The 19,115-nt window shown below is 28.2% G+C and overlaps 1 protein-coding gene and 1 long non-coding RNA gene across 3 annotated transcripts in view; one reads left to right on the plus strand and one right to left on the minus strand.

Annotated features, from left to right (window-relative positions):
* Positions 1–19,115, plus strand: part of LOC123260063 — a 174,632-nt gene that overhangs the window by 126,473 nt on the left and 29,044 nt on the right. The gene's annotated exons all lie outside the window — the stretch shown is intronic.
* Positions 982–15,156, minus strand: LOC123260069. The gene is made up of 3 exons (XR_006508395.1): positions 14,406–15,156; positions 2,007–2,208; positions 982–1,366 (listed from the first exon to the last, which is right to left on the minus strand). It is a non-coding gene; the product is annotated as an uncharacterized LOC123260069 (long non-coding RNA).

Below are 19,115 nucleotides of genomic sequence, written 5' to 3' on the forward strand. Positions count from 1 at the left end.
TAGTTTTTTTATTGTGATTCATAGCCCGATGTGACCACATCAATTAATTAAAATAAACTGGTGAATTTAATTATAATTTTCGAACAACAAAAAGAATAATTGAAAATTAAAATTTTCTACTGTACGAAAAAACATAATAATTATTTTAAATCACTAAGTAATTGAGTACATTTAACTTCAATGAAGTATTAAAAATTATCAATAAATATTAATTTAAAAATTAATAATTGAGTAATTAGTAAAATATCAACAACAAAATTTATAAATTATTGAAGATCGTGTGATTTTTTCAGCATAATTAATATTCAATAAAAAACACGTTTTGCGTTTAATCACTTACGTGATTTAAAATGAATGAATTAAAAATTAATCGGTCGTAAATATAAATTATTATTATTGTATATAGGTATAATAAAAATGATTATAATTAGATAATAAATAATAAATCGTGATAAAAGTAAAATGTAATAAAATTTATCTGACGTTTTATGAAGTCAAGTAGATTGGTGTCAGTTTGAATCGAAGGAGACGAGACACCTTCAGCTCATACAGTAATTTTTAGTTAAGCTGAACATATTTATGCATCATGTGAGTGTATAGATATGTGAATATGTGAATATGTGTGTTGGAGATGTGGAGGCTGATGCCGAGAAATAATGTAAGATGTAAGAGCGAGTATGAGGTCAAACCTCGTGAGAGAGACCTCCTGCGGACACGGTGGATGACGAGAGTAGATATGAGTATGAGGACGAGCTTCTCTTCTCGTAAAAGTCATTTTACACGGTCTCACGAGAAAAAGACAGGTGACCGGATTCGAGTCAGTATTACCCCTTAAGTCTCGACCTTCGTTACTTTACATGGTCCAGAGACAGAGCCTAAAATAAAAATAATAATAATAATAATAATAATAATAATAATAATTATTATTATTATAGTACCAATTAAAAACCAAAAAATTGTATATTTTATACTTAAAGTCCAAAATATTAGAGTAAGTCATGGCCGTTTTTAATTTTGAAGCATTGGGCAGTCGGTCATGAGGCCGAAGAAGATCCAATAAGCTCCGGGGCAGGATGAACCTTCTGGTTCTCCATGATAGGATGTTTATAGCGCGGATAAGGACCGGAGAAGCAGATGGCTCCGAGACGAGCGTAATTGGCTGGGTATCGATGTACGAGTAGGCCAGATTATTTAAAGTTGTATTGCCTTTGGCCCTTCGAGGACAGACCCGGAATTTAGAATTTGGAATGTGATGATCTATTGCTAATAATACTTCCCTCCAAAGCTTTGGATTTCTTTTTTATTTATTGGTTAGTTCAATGTCGTGTCGTGATTCCGGTCAATCATATCTCGACTATTCCCGAAACTATTTTATACAACAAAAGACAAATTTGCACAATATTTAAATTTGATTTAGATTGTCTATGTCTAGGCTAGCGAAATTGGACCGAGTCACGAATATTTTTTTCCCATCGCGATGTTTTTTTTTTCGATTTTTAATTTTTTACACTGAGAAAAAAACTTTTAGTCAATTAACAATTTCTTGGTTCAAGAAATATTCGATAAAGATCAAATATTCTATTATTATTAATTATTAATTTTTGAAGAAAAGAGCATCAATATTTATCTTTGAATAATTAGATAAAAAAAAAAAATAGCTTTATTTAAATTAAGTAAAAATTATTTCAATCAATTTAATAAGCTCTTAAGCTGAAAATTCTTGCATCAAGAAAATTTTCTTAATTAGAAAAAATTAAATAGTTAAAATAAATTAAATTTAAAATAGTTAAAATTTAATTAGAAAAAAATTCAATAATTATTAAAAATTCAATTTTCTTATTAGAAAAAATTAAATAGTTTAAATTATCATTTAGTTATTGTAGAGATTTTTAATTTGATTTAATATATAATTATTGCTAAAAAATTCATATTGTAAAAGAAATTTTTTTGTTAGATAAGCGTTAGTAAATATTTTATAGTATAAAACTTTTATGCTAAACAAGTACCAAAGAAAAGTAAGTACAGAAGGCCTCGTAAAAGTATAAGTTGGACGTTGGAAGTTGCAGCTTGTGACAGACTGCATGACGCACTGCTGGCTGCTGATGTTTAGTTACTAGTTATCCTGTAAAGTACCGAGTCATATTGCCCAGACAAAGTCGTACATCTTATTGACGGGACGCTCAATTGTCTTCTATCCGTTTATGTTACCTGTAGACATTTAAAATAAAATAAAATAACGATGTAGAGACTTTTTGTGGATAGATCTTTAAAAAAAAAAAAGACTTATTCGGACGGGGATGTGTGTACGCTGACTTGTTTATGATCCTGATATAAATAATGATAACGAGTATGCGCAGTTACGCGCGACGTTCGCGTTAATCACAGCCGTGTCGATGTGCGTGTAACCACTGAGTAAAGTATCTTTTTTTCTATATATTATTATATATCGGTAAGTTCTTACTTAACAATAACGCACGCCGAGAAAATGGCAATTATTTTCACGCGCGGCTCTGCGAACTTTACAGTTTTATTTTTATTGTTTTTATTATAAATTTATATTAACTGGTACTTATCTGAGAGCAAGAGCACTGCACTAATCAGCGTATTTATATTTAATGCATACATTGCTACAAAAAATATTTGCATTATATTAGCAATAAAGTAGTAAAAACCAATAAGTAAATAAAAACATAGAATTTCAAATTGAGTAATTAGTTAATTGATTGTAATTATAATAGTTATTAATTATTAATGAGTTGTGATATTGATTCTTTTTTTGTTGCTTTAATTAATAGTTGATGAAAAAAATTTTTTTCTAACAATTAATTATGTCATTTTTTTTAATTTTGAATTATTAACATGACATTTGTTAATTAGTTAATTAATTTTTTATCAATTTAAACTGTAATAATTTATGTTTTAAAATTTTGTGTGATTAAATTAATTAAAATAAATTAATAATAAAAAATAAAAACTTAATTATATAATTCAAGTCTTGAAAAGAAAAATATTATGGATGTAGTATAATATAATATAAAATAAAATAGTGAACAAAGAGGAAGAAACGCGTGACATGTTGCAAAATATCCGTCGTGTGAACGTACTGAATAGAGTGGCTTATGGTAATGGCGCCCGACGTACTGGCTATTGTATGGAGATCCAAAAGAGAAAAGAGTCGATATAGTAATATAAGGGAAAAGGTAGCAGTTACCCGAGTACGTCTTGCGCGTATTCATACATACACACATGCATTAATAAACACTACTCCTGGTAATATCCATATCCATATATGTTTATACAATATCCATTTATTTTTACAGTAGCTAGCTCCTTTACAGTGGTGTGTCGTGCCAAGTGTGTCTACATACTCTACACTCTACTTAAATTCAAACTTTTCGATGCCGATATTCCGCACCAGCAATTTAATGTTGCTGTCTAGAATACTTTGCAACTATAAAAATAACTATTACTGCTAAATTTATCGTAAAAGTCGTCCAGTTTTTTAAGAATAAAAAATTATAATATTGTTAATAATTACCCGTGTAAAAAAAAATCGTCTCAAAAGTGTCTTAAAATTGTCGTTTGTTTAAGATCTTAAACTTGACACAAAGTAAGACTGTTTTAAGACGCCAAAGAAAAAAAAAATTCCAAGAACAGATTTTTGAAATTTGGTTTTTGAATTTGTTATGAAAATTAATTTTTAGACGATTTTGCAAATTTCTTTAAAAAAATCTTAAAAAAAATTTAGAGACTATTTTAAGATGAGTTCACAGCGACAAAACCCCAGATCATAAAATTGGGGCGTCTTAAAAAAGTCTTAAAATTGTCAGATAATAATTTTCCAACCATTTCAAATTTAATTTGAAAAGAGCGTATTTAAAGATGTTGCAGTTAGAAACTCGCAAAATCGTCTAAAAAATGTCTAAAAATAAATTTTCATAACAAATTCGAGAGACAAATTACAAAAATCTGCTCTTGGAATTTTTTTTTTTTTTTTTTGACGTCTTAAGAAAGTCTTAAAAAAGTCTTGCTTTACGTCACGTTTGAGATCTTAAACAAACGACAATTTTAAGACACTTTTAAAACGATTTTTTTTATACGGGTACACAGAAAGAAAAATTTCTTGACTGGAGAACAAAATTCTTGGCCCAAGAAAATTTTCGGGTGCTTGAAGGAAGACCAAAGTTGTGTTGGCCGGAGTAAAAATTTTTCTTGAAATTCTATTCTTGATGAAAGTCATTTTTTTCTTAATTCAAATTGTCATAAATACTTGATACAATAAATTTTTATATTTGATCAAGATTTTTAGATACTTTAGGGAAGCAGCGCCACCTTCTTTAGCTGAGAAAATTTTTCTCTTGAATATTTGATAACCATTTTATATTATTTTAACGTGCAATTATACATATTGAATGAAAAAAAATGATTAAATATTATTTGATCTTCCCATTTGACATGTTAATCAATAAAAATATTAATGAAAATTTACTTCTATCTTTATATTTAATTTTTTGGAGCAAGAGAGAAATTTTCTCATGACAAGAAAATTTACTTTTATCAAGAACTAAATTTTTTGGAGCTCGAGGCTGAATTTTCTCAAAACAACAAGATTTTCTTGACTTAAATAAATTTTCTTGGATCAAGATACGTATTTCTTAAAGCAAGAGAATTAATTTAGTCGGAATAAGTGCAATTTCTTGTGTCAAAAAAAAAATTTTTTTTTTGCTCAAGAAAATAATTAGGAAGAAAAATATTTTCTTGGCTCAAGTGAACCTTTTTTTCTGTCTATTTTTTTTATTTTAATTAAAATTTTCCAAACATTTAATTTTATTGAAACAAAAAATAAAAATCAATTTACTTAAAACTCTCGAATTTAAGCAAAAATTCAAATAAAGTTAATCTTAATATTCATTAATTATAGACATTTTAAAAATGTAAACTCGAATAATAATTACAAAAATAATTAATTAACTCGGTATCACTAGAATTAAGCGGTTTTTCGACGGAGACTAAAGCAATAACGAGCCTGGAGTGTTGCGTTGCGTACAGGTGCACGAAAAATATTAAGACGGAGATATTATTATTTTTATCATTATTGTTATTATATATTTAATTTTATGGCCCGGGCGTTTTATCGCTTTTGACCTAAATCGCGTTTTTTGTTGCCTTATACAAGCGGACGACGACGAATTAAGGAAAAGGTTGTTCTTTCTGTCCACCGATGTATTTCTCTGAGTTGGTATTGGTACCGAGTTAAAACTGCTGAGATTTCCGCGAAGGAGCCAGGTATGGACCCTACCTGCCGGATCGCCGGTCGTCGGATTGCGTGACGTCGTTTCCAGTTGCCAGTTGTATTATTTTTTAATCTTTGTTTCTTGTCTTGTATCGTATAATATTGCTGTTTGTTGTTGTAAGTTGTGAGATAGTTTTACGTAAAGATGATAGAGAAGGGATAAACGCGTTTTTAATTTTTATGCACAAACATCTCATTCAGGTTGTTTTGTTAACTCTCCTCTCTACTCTTAAGTTGGCATGCTGCTGCTTGTTTTTTGCTCGTTAAATGTTTTCCCACGGATTTTATTTTTTATTTTATTTATTTATTTAGTCCTTCTTTTATTTTCCTCTTGTTGTTTTTAAAATGTATATAGTTGATCCGAAAAGTAGACTGATAGGAGGATTTTTTATTATTTAACAAGCTTTATTAATTGTTGATAAATTATTTTTTAACATTAGGTCATTTAATTAATTTTTACTAACAATAATTAGTAAATAGTTATTATGATATTAAAGTTAGCTGTCGCTTGATCATTTTTTCATTTTTTTTAGTGAAAAAATTTGCTCCAAAAAATTATTTCTAAAAAATTGCATTTTTTATTTTTTTAATTTTTGAAATTTCAATTTTTTTTTTTTATTTTTTTTGCCATAATTTATTTGTTAAAAAAATTTTTTAAATTATAAAATATCTACTGAATTAATTTTCATATAGTTATTAATTATTTACTAAACAAAATTTATTAACAATTATTAAATAATAATAAATATTAATATTTATTATTTATTAATAATAAATTTACAGTTAATATTTTTTAATAAAATCAAAAATTAAAATTAATAAAAATTTGTTTAGTTATCAATTATTATTCAAAGTGAAAATAAAATGAAAGTAATCAATAGCAATCAAGTAAGCTCGACAAATTTTCGGTTCAAAGTAATTATTAAACGATGTACATTGCAAAGTATAAAGAGTAATGCATTTTACGTCACGTTTGGGTTTATTTCATGCACTATCGAAACTCCGGGACTATTACGACGGACAGACGTTAGATGTTTAATGAGTTTTGTTCCGACACCGAGGCAGGTCCGCGTAACAACATTCAAAGAGTATCAGTACTGAGTATGATGACGCGAAGGGGTAGAATGACTATTCGTGATCGCTAATAGTCTCCGTGATAAGCCGCGACGTTTGGACGCTGCCGTTTTCCATAAACTTTTCGCAATCATAAACTTCACACGTGTTTATCATTTTGACTACTAATTTATTGCCAATTTTAAGTTCTTTTATTCTGATGAAAAAATTTTAAAAAGACATTTTTGAGCTCCTAACACTTATACAGAAAAAAAAATGTTCTTGAATCAAGTATATAATTTTGAAGAATTTAATTCTTGATTTAAGTAGAAAAATTATTGATTTAAGGAAATTTTTCTTAATTTAAGAAAATTTTACTTCACAGTAAAAAATTGTATGTCAATGCGTCAAAAAATTTTGTGTTAAAAATTTTTATGTCAAATATTTAACACTTTTTTGTGTCAATTTAACACAATAAATTTTAAATTTATATATAAAAGTGTTAAATATTTAACACAAAATTTTTTGACGTAAAATTTTTTACTGTGTTGATTCAAGAATTTTTCATCTTAATTCAAGACAATTACCCTCTTCGAAATTATATTCTTGGTTCAAGAATTTTTCTCTTGAATCAAGTTAATTTTTTTTTCAGTGCAAAATTTATTAATTAGTTCATTTTTGAACTTTTGAGCACAAAAAATTGTTTCAGAATTTTTTTGAATATTTTTAGAAAGATTTATTCAATTTAAATTTTTTGGTGAAATTTTACACATTTTTTTAAGCACAAAAAATATTTAAAAAATTTAGGAATTATTTAAAAAAAAAAAGTATTACTCATTCAAAATTTAATGATTTGATAAAAATTTAAATAATAACAATTAATAACTTCCTTATTTTAAAAACAATTATTATAAATATTAAAAACAGGAATACAAAAAAGTCGTAAAATAAAAAAAAAAATTAACGGATAGAGAATCAGATAGAAAGACAGGTGTAACAAAAATCCTCATCCCAAAATGAAACCCCTTTACTTAAAACCAATATTCAGAAGCCCTTAAAGCGGTGGGCGGAAATCGGTGGGCTAGCCCCCGCAAAATAAAATCCTCCTGGCAAATCGATAGCCCTTATTATTAATTTAACGATCTACTGTCATGCTGCACATTGTCTCGAGCATTTAAGCACCAGATATATGAACACACATACACGTAAAGAAGAATATATAGCTAATAATAATACGTGGGACGTGGGACGAGCTCGTAAATATCGAGGACACGCAATAGTATAACGGGGGTTGGACTTGACAAGGGTGATGATGCCGAGCCCCTGCTTCTATGTCGTATATACTACATAAGTGCATATAAATCCACCCCAAGCTCTTTCTGTTCATTTTATAAAACTATTTTTTCCGACAGCATTAAATCGTCGCAGAACCGTGCGATTGGTCGTCGACCCAAGCTCTCATATTTTATATATATACATATATTTATCCTGGGTTATATGTGTGTAAGATACACAATATAAGTGAAGTGAAGTGAAATAAAGGGACAAGGGAGCCCGTCGATGTCGAAAAGCAAATGGGGGATGAAAGCGAACCACCAAAAACTCGAGGACTTTAGAGGCTGTCGCTTGAATTAAGTAAATAGGGCACGCGAAGAGACACACGCCCTCTGCATTATGAATCCCGCGTCACAATACTTGGGGCGCCTCGAGCCCTCTACTGCGACCCGGACACAAAGGGTTACTCAATTTACTGCTATTCCTAAAATTATATTGGTAGTTTGTTCACTTATGTCCTGTCAGCAGTGCTCTTTATTTTAGAGGCTGGAGGAAAAACGACATTCATCTCGAGATCGGCTGAATAAGTCCCCTGACGTGCCATGAATGTGTGGCACAACTTTGTCAATCATATTGGTCGGCACACAATGTTCTGCTCCTTTAGTCTCTATTGTAAGCAATACAAAGAGGAGACCATTTTTTGTCGTCAAAATGGCTGTCTATGATGATGGCCTTTAATCCTGGATGCAAATTTAAATTAAAGAATATTTTTAAATTGGAGTGTTTTATTCTGTGGCTGATGGAAAATTTATTTGATTTTCGAGAATTATTTTTGAACCAAAAAAAAATTTTTTAAGGGGTTGATTATATTAAATTGAGACAAAAAATATTGAATCTAGTGATAAGTAGAGTAGAAGTACCGGTTTTGGCCATCTTAAGACCATTTTTGGCCACTTGATATTTTAGTTAATTTATAAAAAATTTAACTATTCAAGTAGAATTTTTATAGAATTTATGAATTAGTACATTTATACAAATTAAATTCATAAAGTATTGCGTTTATAGCAATATTTATACAATAATTTGAAAATAAAGTGGCCAAAAAAGGTACACTGGCCACAAACGGTACTTCTACCCTATTTACTAGAAAAAAAAAAAAAAATAAAATAAAAACAAATTTATAGGTTGAAAATATTTTTAATCATTAATAAAAATCTAATTGATAGTACACGGAGAAAATAAAAAAGCAATGATTACTGTTTCGTACAAATATTAAAAAAATGTTCATAGACAGTAGAGAGTGCTGTACGAGACACGACTGGTTAGTGCCAGAACACGACTCAGTAATGTGCATACAATAGTCAGTAGTTTTTATGTAGCGCTCTCTACTGTCCCAAATATTTTAACCTCATTTTCTTCCAAAACAGTACTGAGTACTGTACAAAATAGTAATCAGTGCTGTTTTTTTTTTCTCCGTGTAAAGAAAAATATTGCAGAAGATTTTTAAGAATATCACCATTTTAAATTAAAAAAAAATTCTTTATTTAATTAAAATTTATTCAAATCAAGAACAATTCTTAATTCAATAAATTTCTTACTCACTTGAAAAAAAAATTGACTTTTGATTATAAAGACTAAATCTTGGATCATGAATATTTTAAACAACTTTTTGCTTTTTAGAATTAAAGAGAAAAAATTTTTAAATCAATTAAAATTTCTTGAAACCAAGAAAAAGTTCTTAATCCATCAATTATTTTATTTAATTAAAAATAATCAAACTCTCAAAAGTTCTTTTTTACTCCAAGACTTTTTCTTTCAAATGAATTAAATTTTTTACCATCCCAAAAATTCTAAATCTTTTTCTTTTCCTCCCTCCCAATTTTAATTCTTTCTATCCACCCCTTCCAACCATTTTACCCCGCTCCAAAATCCAAAACACACTCAAACAACTTAGATAAAAATTCTCCAAATATTTATATCAATTTATCAGTTAAGTTCAAAATCACCAGCATGATTTTACTTACAGGATTTTTTCCGAGCCCTTAGAGCCCCTAGCAGTCTTCCCCTCAAGCTCGCCTGGTTCTTTACTCGGAAAACACTCGACGTAGTCCATAGTCCATAGTAAGACATACAACACTGATAAACCCGATTCACCCATATGTAGCCTGTAGACGCAGCACGTGAATTAATAAAATCGTGTGGTTGAAATAAGCATGCACGCGTCCAGCAAGTAAAGTAGAGGGTGACTGATACCAGCTTGGCTATAAAATATGTCTGCATACAAGTCTATATAGATAGTCTATAGCGAGGGATGGATCTGGCGTAAGTTATAGTGATTAGCGATATTTTATTTCACATGGGAAGCCGGACAGATGAGAAGTTGTTGAGTGGGAGCTCAGAGCTCTTTCATTAGGGCGGACTATTTTCACCCCTGTCCTCGATATATTTGTATATATATCTATATATTTATACGTGTATATATATAACACGTGTAAGGTCTACTTTCAATATTATGTTTATCCCCGTCCTCCTGAGCCTGTCACGATTACATATTACATCCAATATTGAGTGACTTGACGAGAGTAGTCTTGGACCCGTAGGAGCCAAAACAAAGAGCTAGAGTCTAAATCCCGCTCAAATATTATGTATTATATATTGTATACTACTACTTATATACAACAGTTATCTCTTTAAAAGCAAATAAATATGGAGGACAAGGATGGGTAGGAAGACATGCAACGAGAAGGTAGGTTAAATGTGGAGCACGGATGGACGGATGTCGACAAACCCGTCCTCGTTAGCAGCTGCCTCGGCTTTACTTGGCATCCCCCGCTTGCCGTTCAATGTATACAATATGTCGATGTGTGTGAGTACGGTGGAGGGTTTATTCGAGGGATACGAGCAAAAAATACGGGACTCGATGGGTGGATTAGTGACGTCACGATCCGGCAAAACACCTGGCATTGATGTCAGTTGGACCGCCAATGATCGTACGTTCTCTTTTATGTCAACTTCTACTGGTTGGCCCCTCTTTGGTGACATTGCGACGACGTGTCGACAAAATGGACACTTGCGAATAGAAATGTCGAGCACAATTTTTTTGGCTATGGTTTATTCATGTGATGAGAATTTAAGATTGTTAGAGAGAAGAAATTTTGGAGAATTTGGTTTTTTGGTACGAGCAGAAAAGTTTTTTTATTCACTGATAGAAGGATTTATTAACTATTAATAATTTAATTTATTTGAAGAGAATTATTTAATTTATTAAATTTTAATAAATATTTTTTAACATTCAATAAATATTTATTTGGGAAGAAAGAACATTTATTACTAGTTAATAAGTATTTATTAATAGTTAACAAATATTTTGTTGAGTGAATTTGTTTTGCTTGCAATGTCATATGATATGAAGATTGCTTATAAACAAAAATCATCTTTATAAATTATTTGCATTAATTATATTACATTATAATAACGTTTATTGTAAAATACCAAATTCTATCACAGCTCATAATTATCTTTTATATTTTTAAATATTAAAAACGTTAATTTATTTAGTGAATTGAATTATTATCATGTATTCCAGCTATAGGGTTATAAAGTGTCAAAAGAAAATTGCTATTTTTGCTTTTTATTTTAAATAAATATTTGTTAACAGTTACCAAATATTCATTAACCATTAATAAATATTTATTAACAGTTAATAAATTGTGATTAATAAATTACTTATTAACTGTTAATAAATATTTGTTAACTGTCGACAAATATTAATTAACATGTAAAAAATCGTATTTAATAAATAATTTATTAACTGTTAATAAATATTTATTGAATCCTATGATGTTAAAAAATCATTTATTAACAATTAATAAAGTTTATTAAATATAAACAAATCCTTCTATCAGTGTTGAGAAATTTTATTTAGTTTGAAAATTTTTGTTTGATTTTAGACAAAGGATTTTTTAAATTGAATTTAATTTAATCAAAAAATTTTTGAGAGAAGAAATTTTACTTAATTGAAAAAGAAATTTTCAAATTGATTTTTTGACAGATAAATGAATTAAGTTGATTAAAAAAGATAAATCTTGAAGCTAAAAAATTATTTTAAAAAATTCCTTTGTTTTGAATCAAACAAAAAAATTGTTGAACTTAAAAAATTTTTTTAAAAATTCTATCTAAAATAATTTTTTGATTTTATTTTTAAACCAAATTAATTTTAACAAAAATGAAAACATCAAAAATTAATATTTGTTCACTGATAATAATTCCATTGTTCATAGAATTAAAACCCGGAGGATTTTTCAGTGGCCTTAATAAAGAAATTCTTTTTATTGAGTTTAAAGTCGAGGCTGAGAGCAAAACGGAATGAGGAAAACGCGAAGAAGGGTCTTATCATCAGCAAAGCGATTTGTTTCATTGCAAGTAACGTCACTTTGCCACGCGATTCCTGATGCAACGCCTTTGCCTTTGCCTTCGCCTTTGCCTGAGAACGAGAGAGATTGCACTTATTTCTGGCGCGTACTACCCTCGAGGATAATTCACCACCTGGCTTCGCTTCTACTCACTATAGACTATTAGAAGCATGAACGAGAAAAAAAACTCCGTGAAATAACGCCCGATACAGTGAATTATTTAACGAGAGATAAAAATAAGAAGCACATTTTTTAAGTTTGTTTTTTGTCCTTGAGCTGCTGGAGTTTCTAAACAGTGAGTAGATTTATGTGTTGTCGTCGGGAATCCGGTTTCGGCTCGGTTGACATCGAGGACACTTTTTGAAGGATTGGGAGCACGGTAGTTTCTGCTGAAAGGAGTTTTTACGGAGGAACTTCACAGTAATTAAGACGCGAAGGGAAATCTTTTGAAAAGTTTTACTTTTTAAAAGTATGGAGGGAAAAAAAGAGAAAGAGAATGGGTGCGAGGGTCTGAAAGTATTGGAAAGATGAGATGAGGGAAAAGGGTTTGTTAACGTTGGCTTATGCATAAATTAGTAACGCTAATGGGGCGCCTGGAAAACTCAACTATTGTCTTTGTAAACTTTTGAATTTACTTTGGCTCGTTATACTTCAGTTGATCCGATCATTTTCTGATGTTTTATTATTAATTAAATTTTTACTTTTATTGTTATTAATTTTAATTAGTCTTGAGAATTTTAAACTTGTTAATTAGAGATTGTTTTTTGGTTTTTAAGGTTTTGATTTAATAGGAATAAATTTTATTTTTAATTAAAAAAATTTTTTTATTTTTTGAAACTTAAAAATCAATTATCAAAAAAATCAAATAATTAATTTATAAAATTAAATTAGAAAAAAAAATTATTACTAATAGAAGCTTAAAAATTGGCTAAATAGTATATTACATACCTAGGCTAGTAAAATAAGAAAAGTCTCAGATCACATGTAATTGTTGGCCGAGACGAAGCCGAGGTTGACAAACATGTGATCTGAGGCTTTCTTATTTACTGGCCAAGGTGTGTATACTATTTTTCTGCTCGAAGTAGCCGGAATGTGGCAACTTTGTTTAGCGCAGCGGCCAGAAAGTTGCCACTTTCCGGCCGGAGGGCAGAAAAAATTTTTTTTTATTGGATTAATTACATTATATTAATATTTAATTAATATTGAAAAGCAAAAATATGATTTTAAATTGAATTTTTTTGTAATTAATATTAATTAGTCTTTGAAAAAATTACTAACGCTAATGGGACACCCGGAAAACTCAACTATTGTCTTTGTAAACTTTTGAATTTACTTTGGCTCGTTATACTTGAGTTGATCCAATCATTTTCTGATGTTTTATTATTAATTAAATTTTAACTTTTATTGTTATTAATTTTAATTAGTCTTGAGAATTTTAAACTTGCTAATTAGAGATTGTTTTTTGGTTTTTAAGGTTTTGATTTAATAGGAATAAATTTTATTTTTAATTAAAAAAATTTTTTAATTTTTTGCAACTTAAAGATCAATTAGTAAAAAAATTAAATTAAAAAAAAAAATTATTACTAATAGAAGCTTAAAAATTGGCTAAAAAAATTTTTTTTATTGGATTAATTAATTTATATTAATATTTAATTCATATTGAAAAGCAAAAATATGATTTGAAATTGAATTTTATTGTAATTAATATTAATTAGTCTTTGAAAAATTTTTAACTTGTTAATTTGATAGCGTAAAAATTTGTAATTTAAAAAAATAAATTTTTGATTTTGAAACAATAAAAATTTGATTAATTTATCGGAACGTAAAAATTAAACTATAAATTATTAAAATTAGAATTTAAATAAAAAAAAATTTATTCCTGATGCAGTCTTAAAAACATTAAATATATTATTAATTATAGACTATAAAAAAAAATTTTATTTCATACTTAACATTACCCCAAAAAAAATAAAAGTAATATTTAACATTAACCAGCAAAAAATTCCATACATTGATATATGACTCCAATAATTTAAAAACAAAAAAACACATTACAACTTTCGTCTCTTACAAATCACAAAAAAGTATCCCGCGTTATAATTATTCCGCAATTATCTGTAGAAATTTCGAGACATTTACTGATGACCGGCTCACGGTAAAAACTAAAAATACAAAACACGAGCCACAGCAGACGTAGACCACGCACAGTCAAAAAATAAAAATGATCCGAGAAAACAGTTATCAAAAAACTGTACCGATAAATTTCGCTGGAATAGTGCAGATAATATAAAATATGAAAGGATATATATATATATATACAATGTATGTTGCCAAAAAAAAAAAAGTTTTAAAATCAACGTCTTTATAGTTACGAGAGATAAAAAATTGTAGCACAAGGATCAAAGGGGTCAGCGAACGCGCGAGTTATTCTGCTGACGTTTAAGTTCAGCCGTATGTTATACTAAAATGTATATTAATATATAAATATATAATGTATGTAACTAAAATTTCTCTTGATCCAATTGAGTCAACGCTCATGCTCAATCACATCCGGAGAAAGATGATGTATACACATTATTATAAATACATACTGTACACAGTTATAGAATAGTTACAAGTTAAAGTTATAAGTAATAAAATATGGAATACGGAATACAGATCCAGGATCTAATCCGGAGGAGCACCAAGCGTGTCGTGTGTTAAATTTTACCGCAAGACTCTAACTTGGTATTAGTACAGTATCAGGAGGCGAGAAATAAACGCAACCACATCCACACATAATAGACATAGGTGGAATAATATAAGAATCGGTTTTAGCTGCTGTGCCGAGTCATATCAGAGAGTCCTACTCTACTCGCACGTGATCATTATGTGGACAGAGATAGACCGATAATGTCCATTTGAGAAAGAAAGATGATAGTATAATAATAATGAGCAGTAGGAACACAACTCACAACTCGCTACTCTTGATATAATATCAAACAAGAAACGGGCTGAGTGTTACTCCATCTGCTATACTACATGTCGAGTGTCGAGGCGAATGTATATGTGTTACCTCTCTTTCGAACTATGTCTTTCCTTCCCCATAATTACCGAGGCTCAACCTTCGCCTCGGCAATTTGTCAAGGCTGTAATATTATGCTCTTTGTGTGCCATTGTAAGGATCGATCAACTTGATTCAAGAAATACTATACTTTATGTCTATATTTTGGATTTTAATCCAAAGTATTTGATTGCTCATTTGTGAGGAGTTTTTCTTTTTTGTAGTTAAAGATTACTTTTGGTGAAACTGAAGGCACGCAACCATCAACGCTGCTAGGTTTCAAAACACAGTACCTGATATTTATTAAAAGAATTTTTTTTTAATTTTGTTTGTAAGGAAAAATTTACGATTTACACAGTAAAAAATTTTGCGTCAAAAAATTTTGTGTTAAAAATTTTTATGTTAAATATTTAACGTTTTTTTGTGTTAATTTAATATAAGAAATGTTAAATCAACATAAAAAAGTGTTAAATATTTAACACAAAAATTTTTAACACTAAGTTTTTTGACTCAATGACGCAAAATTTTTTACTGTGTAGATTGATGAAAAATATTTAAGGAAAAAATTTTTATTTGGCTATTTAAAAAAATAAACAATGCAACAACACGGAAAGAACAAGATGACACTAGATATCATCCCAGATTATACTCAGTGATATCTGTGGTGAAAAAAATTTCAGATAGTAGTTAAAAAAATCCAGATTATTCGGCGTGATATCTTGATTATACTCATTATAATCCGGATTATACTAGCTACTATCTGAAATTTTTTTTCACTCAGTATAATCTAAGATGATATCCAGTGTTATCTTGTTCTTTCCGTGAATACTGAAAAAAAAATATTTTTTTTTAGTTCTCAGAAAGTTTACAAAATTTTATAATTTTATTTTTTTTTTAAGTTTGAAAATCAAAAAAATATTTTTTACTGAAATTTTTCAAACATCAATTTATAGTTTCAATTTTTGTTTCTTTAAAGAACATAAAAATTAAACAAATTAAAGAAAAAAAATTAATAATATTACAATTAAACATTTTTAATGAGTTAATGAAAAATTTAAAGAAAATTATAAAATTAAAACATCAAAACTAAAATAATAAATAAAAAAAAACTGTCAATATCTAGTTTTCTCAAATTAAAAAAATTTATTAAAATTAACAAAACTGAAACAAATTCTCCCAAAAATTAAATGAATTTTTAGCATTAATTTTAAATTGATTTTGTCAATATTGAATTAACAAATAAAATAAGTTGTTAGACTTGACATTTTTTTCAGCTGATTCAATACAAACAGGAAATTTGGGACTATCTAAAATTAATTTTTCTCAAAAAAAAATATATATGTTTTTAGTAAAACTCTGAAATTTTCCGGAAAAAGGACAATAGATTGTTTTGTTTGTACATGTATACCATAGGTATATTATGTGCAGACTTACAGAGGCAGGTAGTCACGTGGCGGCGCGTAAAAGGTTTTTATTTGAGCTAAGATAATAAGAATAAGAAACTAGATAGCGGTAACACATTTATGATAGGGCTTAAGCTTATGGTTATTTCTTAATATTTATATTGTGCAACACCGTCGACTGTTGACCATTGACCATTGCGTCGAGATTCCGATGTCCTACGCCGGAAAAAGTGGAGTGACTAGACCAGTGACACTGGGCGAGATAAAAGGGACCGTCCGAGGAATCTATTATTTTTGGTAGACCGAAGGCTTTTCTATTTTATTTCAGGCATTCAGAGCTCAGTTATTCTGTTATTCCAATTAGCCCCTTGTAAAATTGTCCTTTCAGATTATCTTCTTTGGACTTTTAGTTTCCCGACTCCGAAACTCGGCTGGAGGACAATCTTGCTTTTAGAAGCAAAGAACGATGCAAGCAAATAAAATTTTAAAAGGTTAAATTTGGGAGTGTAAAAAATATGCTGCATTTTTTCATTGAATTTATTTATTTCTTAAATTATTTTTAATCTACAAAAAAAGTTATACAATTTTTTTGAAGGTATATTCAAGTAAATATTGGAAAATTTTTAAATAAATTTTCTAAAAAATTACGGACGTATATTTTTCGACATTCTAGAGGCCACAATTAATTTAATAAAATTAAAAATTTACTTTTTTATACAAATTTATCTTCTTTATAAAGTTAAATTTAAAAAGAAAAAATTGAAAATTCTATTTTTTTTTAAGTTTTTAAAAAAATACAAAATTTCTTACAAATTTTTTCATATTTTTTTTTTAAGCAGAAAAATTATTTAAACAATAATATTTCGATTTAACAATTTAGAATCTATTTAAAAAATTTTTAAAATGATTAATTAAAAAATTTTCCAGCTAAAGCGCACACAAATTTAAAAAAATAGTCTAAACATTAGAACAAATTTAAATTAGTGGATATATTTTTACAAACAATATAAAATTTTTGAATCCTCATTCTTTAATTTAATAAATTTAACAAAACTAAAAGTTAAAAATTTTTAAAAAATGATTTTTAACTGAATTTTTAATTCAACATATAAAATATAAATTCGATAATGAAATTAATGTTTGATCGCCGTGTAACAAAAATTTTTCCGCGACTAACCAGAAAAGTATTCATAGCGAATCGCGCTGCACCAGGGGGGGCTAAGTATACCAAACTCACGTCTTTCTTTATATTAAATTATCATTCTTTCTTTCTTTAAATTATTTTTAATAAAATATCATCATTGTATCAACAAAAATAAATTGTTAAAAAAATGATTATAAAAAATGACAATTAGTAATTGTTTAGATTAGCATTGGAGTGTATGAGGGCTCAGTGGAGTAGAGTGGAGACCTTAGATGATTGATTCTAGCGAAAACGTGAATCAAGGAGCAATTTGTCAAGCTGTCAACTCCACCGCGGAAACGCGTTTATACGAGAGAGATCGAACGTCAAGCTGCACTCGCGCTCGACGCGGGAGATACGAATCACTTTGCACACACAACACACTCTTGGTGTATTATAAATGTGTGTGAATGTATATGTAGTTAAGTTACTCACCCCATACCCGAGCCCCATACTTCATAGCATATCACACTACAACGGGGCTGAGGTCTCGCAAAGTGAGGATATCTTTCCTGGTACGCAATCGTAATTTTCTGCACGCAAACTCGCACGCGTCTGCACAAATTCAAAGGCTAAATAACTATCTATGTTGTTGTTCTTAATATTGTTTGTGTTTATGTTTGATGCGAGAGAAAAAAGTTGCGACAGTTTTTTATTTTAAACAATCTTTCAGCAATTCTCTTTACTTATAAATTAAATTGTTATTTATTTAAATATAATAATTTTTTTTAAAAAGTATTTTTTTAAAATTAAAAAACTAAAGTTAAAAATTTTAGAAAAGTAATTTTAAATAATTTAATAATTTAATTTTTTTATTTTAATTTTTTTAAATTATTAAATTATTTAAAATTACTGTTCTAAAATTTTTAACTTTAGTTTTTTAATTAAAAAAAAAAATTTTCTTTAAAAAAATTATTATATTTAAATAAATAACAATTTAATTTTTTTAATTTTCTTAATTTTTTTAAAGTACTAAAAATTCTTTTTTTTTTATACATAAATTTTTTTAACGGGATTTTAATTTTTGTGTGTTAATATTATTTTTTTTTCCTCAAAAATTTTAACTTTATTTTTAAAAAGATTATTTTTCATAGAAATTAATTAAAAAAAAATTATTAAATTAAATTATTAAATAAATCACATATAATTGTCTCTTTAATAGACAGTGTAAATGTTTGTTGAAGCTTCCACCCTCTGATATTAATTTTGTCAAACAATATATAAAATAAATAAAGAATTAAAATAATATAATAGATAATAATTCACAATCGGTAGATTAAATTGGTTCTCGTCTTACAGTCACACGTCCTTATTTTAATAATAACACAAGCACAAACAGTTTTTTTGCCGGTACAAAGTGACAAAGAGTTATACACTCGCGTGGGTTTCGAGACATCGAATGTCATAAATCGCGTTAATTAAATCCGTTGACGATAGGAGTAGGCGAGCATTA

This window comes from Cotesia glomerata, linkage group LG2 (genome assembly GCF_020080835.1).
Source record: "Cotesia glomerata isolate CgM1 linkage group LG2, MPM_Cglom_v2.3, whole genome shotgun sequence".
Classification (NCBI taxonomy): domain Eukaryota; kingdom Metazoa; phylum Arthropoda; class Insecta; order Hymenoptera; family Braconidae; genus Cotesia; species Cotesia glomerata.